The following is a 12,696-nucleotide window of genomic DNA, read 5'->3' as shown; positions in this document are numbered from 1 at the left end:
AGCAAGAGCGTTTCTCCCATTCCTTTGCAGTTGAGGTGTAGAGTTCAGGATATGGAGTCAATCTCGGTTTTGCTGTTTATTTGCTGTGTGACCTCAGGCATGTCACTTACCTCCTCTGAGCCTCTGTTTCCTCATTGTAAACATGGAAACGATACTTTTAGAAAAACATATTGATGAATAAAGCAATACATGGATAAGGGAACAACTCAAATGTTATCAGTAGGAGAATGAATAAAATAAATCATGCCATGTTTATACAATGGAATACATATAGCAATAAAAAGAACAAATCATTACTACAGGCAAAAGCATAGATGAACTGCACAAACATAATGAGTGAGGGCTTCCCTGGTGGCTCAGAGGTAAAGAATCTGCCTGCCAATGCAGGAGACTCAGGTTCGATCCCTGGGTCAGAAGATCCCCTGGAGAAGGAATTGGCAACCTACTCCAGGGTTCTTGCCTGGAGAATCCCATGGACAGAGGAGCCTGGCGGGCTAAGTCCATGGGTCTCAAAAGAGTCAGACACAGCTTAGTGACTAACAACAACAATGAGCGAAAGAAGTCAGACAAAAAGAATACACAGCATAAAAAATGTACTTTTTAATGTTTAATAACAGGTAAAACAAACATGAGGTGACAGAGGTAAGAATACTGGTTACTCTGGAGCAGCAAGAATTAGCTGGGAGGGGCGCCTCCCTCACGCCCCACGTGGGGCAACTAAGAGCTCACACGCAGCAAGCGTGTGATGTCGTGTGCCAGAACAAAGAGAGACGATCCCACGTGCTGCAACGAAGGTGCAGCCAAATAAATAAAGAAAAACATTTGTAAAAATATAGACAGAGGAAATGAAGAACACAGTATTCAAGAGGATGGTTACCCTGGTCAGGAAAACAGTTGGGTGGGGAGGAGGGTATAGGGTTAGATGCAGGTTATTGTCTAGGCTCTGCAGTTTGATATGGCATGGTAGATTCACAAATGCCTGAATCATTACTTTAAAAAATAAGTTAGGGCTTCCCTGGTGGCTCAGTAGTAAAGAATCTGCCTGCCACTGCAGGAGATGAGGGCATGATCCCTGATCTGGGAAGACCCCACATGCCTCGTGGCAACTAAGCCCCTGTGCCACAACTGTGGAGCCCACAGGCCGCAGCTCCTGAAGCCTGAGGGCCCTAGAGCCCATGCTGCGCAATAAGTGAAGTCACCGCAATGAGAAACCTGTGCACCCAACTAGAAAAGCCCTCACGGCAACGAAGACCCAGCATAGCCAATAAATAAATAAATACAAAGCAAGAAAATTTCAAAAAATTAAAAACTAATTAAACAACTCAAAGATAATTTTAAAATAATACAAGGGACACAAACACCTGATAGGGTTGTTGAAGGGTGTATCAGTCACGATTCTTAGTCGCAGAACAAAACAAAGATACAGTATATTAACACATCCATACGGAATTTAGAAAGACGGTAAAGACAACCCTGTATGCAAGACGGCAAAAGAAAACACAGATGTAAAGAACAGACTTTTGGACTCTGTGGGAGAAGGCGAGGGTGGGATGATTTGAGAGAATAGCATTGAAGCATGTACATTACCATATGTAAAATACATCTATTTTACATATCCAAGTTCCATGCATGAAGCAGGGCACTCAAAGCCAGTGCTCTGGGACAACCCAGAGGGATGGAATAGGGAGGGAGGTGGGAGGGAGGTTCAGGATGGGGGAGACACATGTGCACCCCTGGCTGATTCATGTCGATGTATGGCAAAAATCACCACAATATTGTAAAGTAATTAGCCTCCAATTAAAATTAATAAAAAAACAACAACTCAAAACTCTCCTCAGTTTGAACAGGAAAGAAATTTATTAAAGGATGTCGGGTGGCTTAGAGAATCTCCATGAGTGCCTGAGCACCAGGCACTGGGGACCATGTACTGTTCGGAACAACTCTAAAATTCCCGAGGAGAGATGCCAGGGTTGGAGTTGTGGGACACAGACACTACAGCTTTCTCTGCCAACCCTGAGCTCTGAATGCTGCCAACAGCTACTAGTCAGCACCTCTCTGTGTGAAGTAGCAGCAATATTTTACATGTCAGGTGGTGCTAGTGGTCAAGAATCCACCTGCCAATGCAGGAGGCCCAAGAGACGCGGGTTCAGTCCCTGGGTCAGGAAGATCCCCTGGAGAAGGGCATGGCAACCCACTCCAGTATTCTTGCCTGGAGAATCCCATGGGCAGAGGAACCTGGCAGGCTACAATCTATAGGGTTGCAAAGAGTCGGAGACGACTGAGCAACTGAGCACAGCACACACACACACATATACTTAAATATATATACGCTTGTTCATTTGTTTGTTTAGGGGTGTGTGGACATGTGTATGAAATCGTGCGTGTTAAAGGCTAGTCCAGATGCTAGGAACACTGTAAGAGTCTACTCAATCAGGGTTAGCAATGGTAAGGTCACATGGCAACTGGCAGGACTAGTTCTGGAATGCAGATAAGACACCCCCAGAGATCCTGAGGACTTCTTAGAGGAGATTTGACATGGAATACTGGCTTGCCTTGGCAGATGGAGGCCAGGAAACACGGAATTATTTTGAAAAAGTTATTTTAATAAGACTGTTATATTGGTACAAAGTCTGTCACGTCCATTATCTTTTTAATTTTCACGATTTGCAAAGGGCAAGGACTGTAAGACACAGAAATACTCAGTATTGACTCCAGCTCTGCAACATCCCAGCTGTGTGGTCTGGACAAGTGATGTAATCCCTCTGAGTGTCAGTGCTCTCATCTGTAAAATGGGGGCAATAATGAGATGTCATGAGGACCATGTGAGAGAGGATATATGCCAAACTTGGCTTACAGTGGGTACTTGATCAGGTAATAGGGACAGGTGTTATTTTTCATCACTAGCATTTCTCCTACAGTTCATGTCAGAAGAAGGCATAGCCATGGGACAGACTATTATACCACGAACAACAGGATCTAGGGCCACAGACGCAGCTACCAGGTGAGAAAAAGTTCTGGAGACAGCCAGCTAAAAGTGAGGAGAAGTCCACGACAGGGGCAGAATGTAGGATTCAGAGATGATGGGGGCAGTTGGCTGGGGTAATCCATTTGGTTGTTGGCATGAGCTGGCCTGTTAGAGGCCAGGCCTATAAGAGAAGAGACAAAAGCAACTCAGGGACCCAGCCCAGAAGCTGAACTCCCTGATTCAACAACTGAATAATGTTTGTTTGCTTGTTTGTTTTGGCTGGGCTAGGTCTTCGTTGCTGCATGTGGGGCTTTTCTCTAGTGGCAGCAAGCAGAGGCTACTCTCTAGCTGTGATGATGGGCTTCTCATTGTGGTAGCTCCTCTTGTTTCGGAGCTTGGGCTCCAAGGCATGTGGGCTTCAGTGGTTGCGGCGTAGTGGGTTAGCTGCCCCCAGGCAAGTGGGATTTTCCCCGACCAGAGATGGAACCATGTCCCTTGCATTGGCAGGTGGATTCTTAACCATTGAACCACCAGGGAAGTCCTAGAGTAATGGTTTGATCCAGGCTCTGAGGTTAGGTAGATCTGGCTTCATATCCCAGCCTCAATGCCAAGACCACTGTATGACCTTAAGAATGTTCCTCATCATCTCTGACTTCTGTTTACTTCCCTGTGGAAAGACTGTCTTCTCACTTCTCCTACTGTTCTTCTAGAATCATTGGTTCAACAACAGTCTTCCTCAATTGCCTCGTTTTCAGAGACCTTGGTCTCCCAGGATCATACCTCTACACTGAAGCTGAGCCTCAGTTTTCCTTTACCACCTCCTCCCTTCCATCCTTGACCTCTCTGAGACCACAGATCCATTGGCTCTGACACACTGTCCACCCATCCCTTCTGCATCCACGTGCCTCCTGGTCCCCCTGGATTCCCTGCTCAAACATTGTGATAACCTCCTTGCCCCACCCCATCCGGGATCATCTATTGCAGTCTCTGGCAGCCATGTTGAACACAACTGGAGAAAACCAGTCACTTTAGCTTCATTTTATTATTATTTTGGCCTTGAGGCTTCTGGGCTCTTAGTCCCTGACCAGGGATTGAACCTGGGCCCACAGCAGTGAAAGCACCAATTCTTAACCACTGGACCACCAGGAAATTGCCAAGGATTGTTTTACTTGAGATTCAAGTTTATAAAAACCCCAGTGGGGTTTCAACCTTACTGGCTCACTCTGTCAGACAACTCTTTCATACATTCTTTCCTTTAAACTTCTCTCACAGACGTCTCTCATCTTTCAGCTGGCAATGTTGTCTCAACCTTTTTAAAAAAAAAAAAATTTATTCTTGTTTATTTATTTGGCTGTGCCCGGTCTCAGTTGTGGCATGTGGGATATAGTTCCCAGATCAGGGATTGAACCTGGGCCCCCTGAATTGGGAGCATGGAATCTTAGCCATTCAACCATCAGGAAAGTCCCTGTCTCAAGCTTTTTGAGGAAATGGCAGTCAAGAGAACTCCCATACTTTCCCGTACTGAGGGATATCTGTACTGTACAAATATCTTACCCTATCTAAAACTTTTCCCTCCATAGGCACTCTGGGTCTCAGGGTCCCATCCCTTTCACCTTCTTAATTATTCCCTCTCTTCTGTATCACTAGTTTCTCCTTCCCTATTGACTTTTTCTATCAGCAAATGAACATGTTTTAGAACTTACTATATTGAAATAAGCAATCAGCTCTCCTTTGACCCTACATCTTTCCCATCTGTGTTTCCATCCTCTGTTCCCCTCTGTGCAGCCAATTTTCTTCAAGGAACTGACTCAGTTTGATGTCTCTACTTTCTCACCCCAAATTCACATTTTGGGGAGGGGGAGCTGCATCTCTCAGCTTTTGCCCCAACCAGGAATTGAACCTGGGCCACTGCAGTGAAAACCCAGAATCCTAACCATTAGGCCATCAGGAAAGTCCCCCAGATTCACTCTTTTTTTTATATATATATATTTTAACTTTACAATATTGTATTGGTTCTGCCACATATCAAAATGAATCCGCCACAGGTACACACGTGTTCCCCATCCTGAACCCTCCTCCCTCCTCCCTCCCCATACCATCCCTCTGGGTCGTCCCAGTGCACCAGCCCCAAGCATCCAGTATCGTGCATCGAACCTGGACTGGCGACTCATTTCATACATGATATTATACATGTTTCAATGCCACCCTCCCAAACCATCCCACCCTCTCCCTCTTATTATCATACTTCAATCTACTGTGCCCATTTTTCCACTAAAACTGCTCTTTTCAAGGCCACCAACTTGACTGAAACAAGCATGCATGCACTCACGCACACATGGAGGCTTCAACACATAGTTAAGAATGATCAATCATTAATTGTGTCTCCAACCCCTCCTCCCTTCCTGAGGATACACAGTGGGGCTGAAAGTTCCAAGCTTCTAATCCTGGTTTGATCTTTCTAGTGACCACCCCTCCTCCTGAAGCTATCCAGGAATCCACCAAAAGTGGATTCATTAGGACAAAAATGCTCTGATCACTTGGTGAACTCCAAGGAATTTAGGAACTCTATGTCAGGAACCATGGTCAAAGACCAAATATTAGACAAAAAAAAAAGATGTTCCTAGTGCTCTAATCAGTTGGGAAATTATAAGTGTTTTAGGACCTCTGTGCCAGGAACTGGGGACGGAAACCAATATACATATTTTCTATTATTTTATGTTGGCATACAGAAAAGTATCTGATACATTTCTTGTGTGTTGTCATTAGTATTATCTGTCTGTATCATGTTTGAGCTCTCAAGGGATGTCAATACAGTGTGGACCCTCCACTGATAATGAAAACCTTTCATCTCTGAGTCCCTATGATATCTCAAAGTTTCCCGCCAACTGTTCTGTGCTGTGTTAAGTCACTTCAGTCATGTCTGACTCTTTGCAACCCTATAGACTGTAGCCCACCAGGCTCCCCTGTCCATGGGATTCTCCAGGCAAGAATACTGGAGTGGGTGGCCATGCCCTCTTCCAGGGGATCTTCCTGACCCAGGGATTGAACCTGTGTCTCTTACATCTCCTGCACTGGCAGGCAGGTTCTTTATCATTAGCTCCTCCTGGGAAGCCCTGCCAACTGTTCTATCAACATCTAAATGCTTCTGTCCTCAGGGACCTGTTCTCTTCTCCTTTTAAGGGATATAATTCATTCCCATAGTTTAAAATGTGTAAGGAACAATAGTGTGTGCTTGATCAGTCGTGTCGGACTCTTTGCGACCTCATGGACAGTAGCCCACCAGGCTCCTCTGTCCATGGGATTCTCCAGGCAAGAATACTGGAGTGGGTTGCCATTTCCTTCTCTAGGGGATCTTCCCCATCCAGGAATCGAACCCACGTCTCCTGCATTTCAGGCAGATTGTTTACCACTTGAGACCTTGGGGAAGCCCAAGAACAATAGAGTGACCTTTGAATACTGGAAGTCTACATTCTTAAGACCCTGATGCTGGGAAAGATGGAAACCAAAAGGAGAAGGGGGCCATAGAGGATGAGATGGTTAGATAGCATTATAGACTCAATGGACATGACTTTGAGCAACTCTGAGAGATACTGAAGGACACGGGAGCCTGGTGTGCTGCGGTCCATGCAGTCGCAGAGTCAGACATGACTTAGCAACTGAACAACAACATACTTAAGGAAATATATTCTTTTTTATTTTTTACTTAGATTTAAATTTTTAAAAATTTATTTGGCTGTGTCAGGTCTTAGTTACAGCATGGGGGGATTTTTATCGCAGCATGCAGGATCTTGTTCCCTAACTAAGGATCGAACCTGGACCTCCAGCACTGGAAGTGCAGAGTCTTAACTACTGGACCACCAGGAAAGTCCAAAAGGGATATATTTTGAGGACCAAAACATCATCTAGTATTTTTATCCTTACTGTTCTTTGTTCAAATCTACAGTAACTGAAGGGTGCCTTCTTTTTCATTCTTTTTTTAAATTGAAGTATAGTTGATTTACAATGTTAATTTCTGCTGTACAGCAAAGTGATTCAGTGATTCAGTTATATATATATACATATATATATATTCTTTTTCATATTCTTTTCCATTATGATTTTTCACAGGATATTGACTATAAATGGTTCCCTGTGCTATACAGTGGGACCTTGTTGTTTATTTATATTATTAATATTTATATTTTTACAATAATTTTGGAACTATTGTTTATATCATGTAGAATAAAGAAAATAAGCAAATATGTGACTATTAAGAATCAAGATCTTTCACGTAAGAAGTGATCTGACTATAAAGTCAAAGAAGTTCACGAAAAACACTTATGAGCTGGAAATAAAAATGTATCCTCTTGATTACATATATATTCATTCCTAGATTTACTCAGTGAAAGGGAGGGCCTGGAAGTATTAAATAATAAGTCAGTAATGATGAGCAGAACCTGAGTCCAAATCTTATTCTTAAAAATTGACCAGGTCTCTTTGAAGAAATGACTAATTCTTGAGCTTGCACAGGGAAAATATAAGCAGTGACTGGAACACCTTGTTATGCCAAAAAATACGAATGCACTCAGGATTAATAAGAAACAAAAAACAACTCCAAGAGTCTGCCACTGACTAAATTTTGGACAATTTGAATATTAACAAAAAATGAATGTAATTTATCATAAACATTGAGAAAATAAAAATCTATGAATTTATAAAATAACAGAAAGAGAGATAGAGAACTCATTTGCCACTGCAGAGGATGGCTATTATATTGACTATTTAATTTTTGGTTAGTAAAAGCAAAGAGTTAAGCATTTAACCTGTCTTTTTAGTAGAAACTGTAATTCATTCTCAGGAGAAAAGATAAATAAATGTAGAAATAATGATAGAATAAAAAAATTTATTACCATTTTGCATCCTTGTTGAAATGATTGACAAAAGATAATGGCTGCTAAAACTGAAACTGAGTCCCCATCAACTGCGTTCCCTTACTGAGTTTATGATCAACCTCTCTATCCTTTATTACATTTCCTGTTCCTATTCGCCTCAGGATTGAGGAGTATCAAAGAAAAGTGGGGATTAAAACCAAGCAGGGGACTTCCCTGGGAGTCCACTGGTTAGGACTCCACACTCTCAGAGCAGGGGGTGTGGGTTTGATCCCTGCTTGGGGAACTAGATGGTGATGGACAGGAAAGCCTGGTGTGCTGCAGTCCATGGGGTGGCAAAGAGTAGGGACATGACTAAGCAACTAAACTGAACTGAACTGGGGAACGAGGATCCCATGTGCTGCACAGTGTGAACAAATAAACAAAAACAAACCCAAGCAGGACCCTGAGGGGTCTTCCTGGGTACAAAATCCCCTTTGTGTCCCTCATTTCTTGCTTAGGGAGAAAAGGCTTTTGCCTCCTTGGCCTCCCCAGGTTCTAAAGAGTAGACCCAAGCAGTTACTAATTAAAGAAGAGAGGGAATGCAGAAACAAATAAAAGCAGTTAAGCAGGAAAAGTAATGACAAGAATGTAGCAATAAAACAGAGTTCTAGACACCCCTTAAGGAATATTGTAACAATCTGACACATATCTTTGAGCTGTTGTGCAGAAACTAAGACCTCCCCCCACCCAGGTGGAGGATGGTGACAATGTGCTGACCACAAGCACTAGACGCCAGACTGATTGAAATTTCAAAAGCTGGTGATTAAGATTCCTGAAACACCATCCTGTTGCCTCACCACCAACCAATCGAAGTCCACAAGCTACAACCCTTACTCTAAGTGTTGTCTTTAAAAACCCTTCTCTGAAAGCCATCAGGGCGTTCAGGTCATTTGAGCTTGAGCTGCTGGTTCTCCTTGCTTGGTGCCTACAGTAAACACTGTACTTCCCCTCACTGCAACCCACTGTCAGTAGATTGGCTTTGCTGCCTGGCAGGTGAGTGGACACAGGCTGGTTCAGTAACAAGACCATCAGGTAAACAACAGGTAAACAGACAACAGGATGTTTCCACCATCCCAAGGTATGACCCCACAGATTATTTGCCAACTGCAAAGGGGAAATAGATCCTTTTTCCAACTGAGAGATGGAGCAGTCCGTCACCACTTTAACCAATTGATCAACATTACCATCACTATGGGTTTCCCAGGTAGTGTAGTGGTAAAAGAATCTGCCTGCCAATGCAGATGACTTGGGTTTGATCCCTGGGTCTGGAAGATCCCCTAGAGGAGGAAATGGCACCCTACTCCAGTATTTTTTCCCGGGAAATCCCATGGACAGAGGAGACTGGAGGGCTATAGTTCATGGGTCACAAAGAGGACACAACTTAGCGACTGAACAACAACAACTACAAAGATCAGCTCTGGGTCAGTTTCAATTCTTTATTTTTTGCTCTATTAATATGATATAAAGTGCATTTTTCTATTGATTGCCAGATTTTGTGAATGTTAACTATTGGCTGTTGGATATTTTTATAATTAAGTATTCTTGAACTTTGTTCTGGGATACAGTTAAATTATTTAAAGTTTGATCCTTTGGGGTCTTGCTTTTAAGATTAAGTAGCTAGATCCCATATGCTGCAACTAAGACCTGGAACAGCCAAATTAATTAATTAAATAAATAAAAAGAAAAAAAGATTAGGCAGGACCAAAGTAGTGCTTAGTCTAGGGCTAATTTCTCTCCCATACTGTGTACTCCACCCAATGCTGTATGAATCATGAGGCTTTCCAGTCTGGCTCATGGGAAGAGGCACTGTTTATTCCTGCTGTCCATGAGCCCTGAATGCTGGTACTTCTAATCCTTTCGGGTGGTTTTTTCCCTGTCCTTGGGATTCCCAGGTGGCTCAGTGGTAAAGAATCTGCCTGCCAACGCAGGACACACAAGAGGCACGGGTTCAGAAAGATCAGAAAGATCCCCTTGAGAAGGAAATGACAATCCATTCCAGTATTCTTGCCTGGGAAATCCCATGGACAGAGAGGTTGCAAAGAGTCAGATACGACTGAGCGACTGAACTCACAGCTGTACGGAGAAGCGTACGGGGATCGAGCCTGGAGCTGGGCAGCACCTGACAGACTGGGGGCCTTTACAGTTTATTTTCCGTTTAACAAAGCATCATACCTCACAGTTGCCTGGCTTCATTTCTCCCCGCAACCAACCCTAAGGCGAAATTCACTGTCTCTGGCAGATAAGGAAATGGGGCTCAAGAGGTTGAGTGGCTGGACAAAAGGCAAATCAGTAGCAGAGTTAAAATTTAAACTCAGTTCCCAAAGATAAACGAAGGAGCAAAACAGTCCTTAGCTGGGGAGCTGTGGGGTGGGGGTAAGGGGTAGGGGAGTGGTAAGGGACCGTCCTGGAAAGTGCTGAGATGACACAAAGTCTGTTGATAGGGCTTCCTGGCAGATAAACAAGAAATGAGCACCAATGGACCTGCCTGGTGTCCAATGGTTAAGAATCCACCTGCCAATGCAGAGGACACAGGCTTGATCCCTGGTCAGTGAAGATTCGACATGCTGAGGGGCCGCTAAGCCAGTGAACCACGACTACTGAGCCCGCACGCTGCAACTACCAAAGCCTGCACGTTAGAGCCTGTGCTCTACAACAACAGAAGCCCCCACGATGAGAAGCCAGCATACCACAACCAGAAAACAGCCCCCACAACCAGAAAACAGCCCCCACTCACCATAACTAGTGAAAGCCTACGCACAGCATTGAAAACCCAGTGTGGCCAAAAATAAATAATTTTTTTTTAAGTGTTTAAAAAGAAAGAAATAAGCTCCAGAGGTTGTGGCAGGGTGGCGGTGGGGAGGGGTGGTGATGGTGGCATATCAGGGTGGCAAGGGAGTAGGTAGAGACTGAGCTCTTCAAGTGGAATACTCAGGAGCAATAAATAGTCCCCGAACTGACCACTAAGGAGAGGGGATGGAGGTTCCCTGAGGGACTTCTGTCTTGGGAGAGGGTATATAAGTGTAGAATCAGAGCTGAATTGCCTGGAAAATAAGGAAGAAACTGGCTGCTTCTATGTCTCTCTCCTCTCTCTCCTGGCCCTTCCTCACGTGGTACTTAGCCTCTGCTCTCAAATAATGAAGACCATAAAATAGCATAGCAATATTGGCTCCCATCTGCTAGTGTTTGCTGTGAGTCAGATCCTTCTCACGCATCATTCCACTGAATCCTTCCTATGAGTCTATGAAGCAGGTATGATCCCCATCTCCATTTTAAAGATGAGAAAAAGGAGGCCCCCCCCCAAAAATGTCTCTATTCCTTACCTCTTGCTGCACAACAAATTACCCCCAAACTTAACTGTTTACAACTACAATAAACATGTATTATCTCACACATTTCTGTGGTCAGGAATGTAAGAGCAGGAATTTTAAAGATGGGTGATTCCAGTCTGGAACACCTGTTGAGGTTCCAGCCAAGATCAACCAGGGCTGTGGTCATCTTAAAGCTTGGCTTGAGCTGGAGGATCTAGCTCCAAGGTGGCCCATGCACATGGCTGGCCAATTAGTCCATAGTTGCCAAGATGTCTTAGTTACTTGCCATGTGGATCTCTCCATTGGGTTGCTTGAGTGTCCTTACAATATGGCAGCTGACTTCCTCAGAGCAACTGACTCAAGAGAGCAAAGTGGAAGCTGGAACATCTCTTCTGACTTAACCTCGGAGGTCACTGTCATTTCTGCAATATCAGAGTGGTTACACAGGTCAGCCCCAATCACTGTGGGAAGAGACTGGCTATGCAGGTATATGAATACCCGGAGGTAAAATTCATGGAAGGTCATGTTGGAGACTGTTTACCACAGTTAGAAAGAAATTCACCCAAGATCATGCACATGGGAAGTGACAGAGGTGGGCTTTGAACTAAGGCAGTTCCTAAGTCACAGTAAATATTGGTTTGAAGGAGTGGACCCAGGCAGGTACTCGACAGATCTCCCCTGTCCTGAAGGTATTCATACCTCAAATCCTATTCATCTCAGTGATTGGGTAGGTCAGATGCTTAATCTGATGTGTCAGACAGATATACTTTGCCAAAGCAACATGACCTGGGCATGTTTATAAAAGATTGCATAAATCATCACTTGATGGTGGAACTGATGAATCAAAGGGAACCTGAATTCTGCACTGACTTACTGTGTGACCTCAGAGAAATTTCTAGCCCCTCTGAGGCCTTTTCCCCCTTCTCTGTATAATGGGGGCGATTCAGCATAGGCCCTGAGGTCCTCTGACTGAGAGTTTCTGGAGTTTCATGCCGAGAGCTGTTGCCAGGAATGCTGCAGGAATTCCCTTTCCACTCTCTCTTGATCTCTCAGAACTTTGCCCAAGTGGAATGGACCTCTCAGGTGCAAGGGTCACTTTTCTGGACCCAAGCCAAGCCAGGCCAGCCTGTTCAGCCCAGCTTCACCCGCAGCTGGCTGGCACCATTGTTCCCCCATAAAGCCGGGCCCCTTTCCAACTGCTGCTGCCCTCAGGGCAGCGGAGAGGCTCAAAGGACTCAGTTGTGTGACTTTTCCCCCTCCCCCAGGACAGGCCAGGGTCACCCAACAGGCTGACTCAGTCCATGCAGGGGAACAAAGGAGATGAGATATGGTCTAGGGAAAGAATTTGACATTTACTATTTCCCCCCAAAACACTCAAAGTAATCATTACTGGCAAAACCCTCTGACACTTATTCTGTAGTTTAGTGGGATATGTTAAAAATTGGGGTGATGGCATTATAATCATTCAGTGCTTTAGAGACCCCTATTTTAATGATTTTACATTGCATACTTG

The sequence above is a fragment of the Bos taurus genome, chromosome 13 (assembly GCF_002263795.3).
Source record: "Bos taurus isolate L1 Dominette 01449 registration number 42190680 breed Hereford chromosome 13, ARS-UCD2.0, whole genome shotgun sequence".
Taxonomy (NCBI): Eukaryota; Metazoa; Chordata; class Mammalia; order Artiodactyla; family Bovidae; genus Bos; species Bos taurus.
This window is presented reverse-complemented; position numbering follows the sequence as displayed.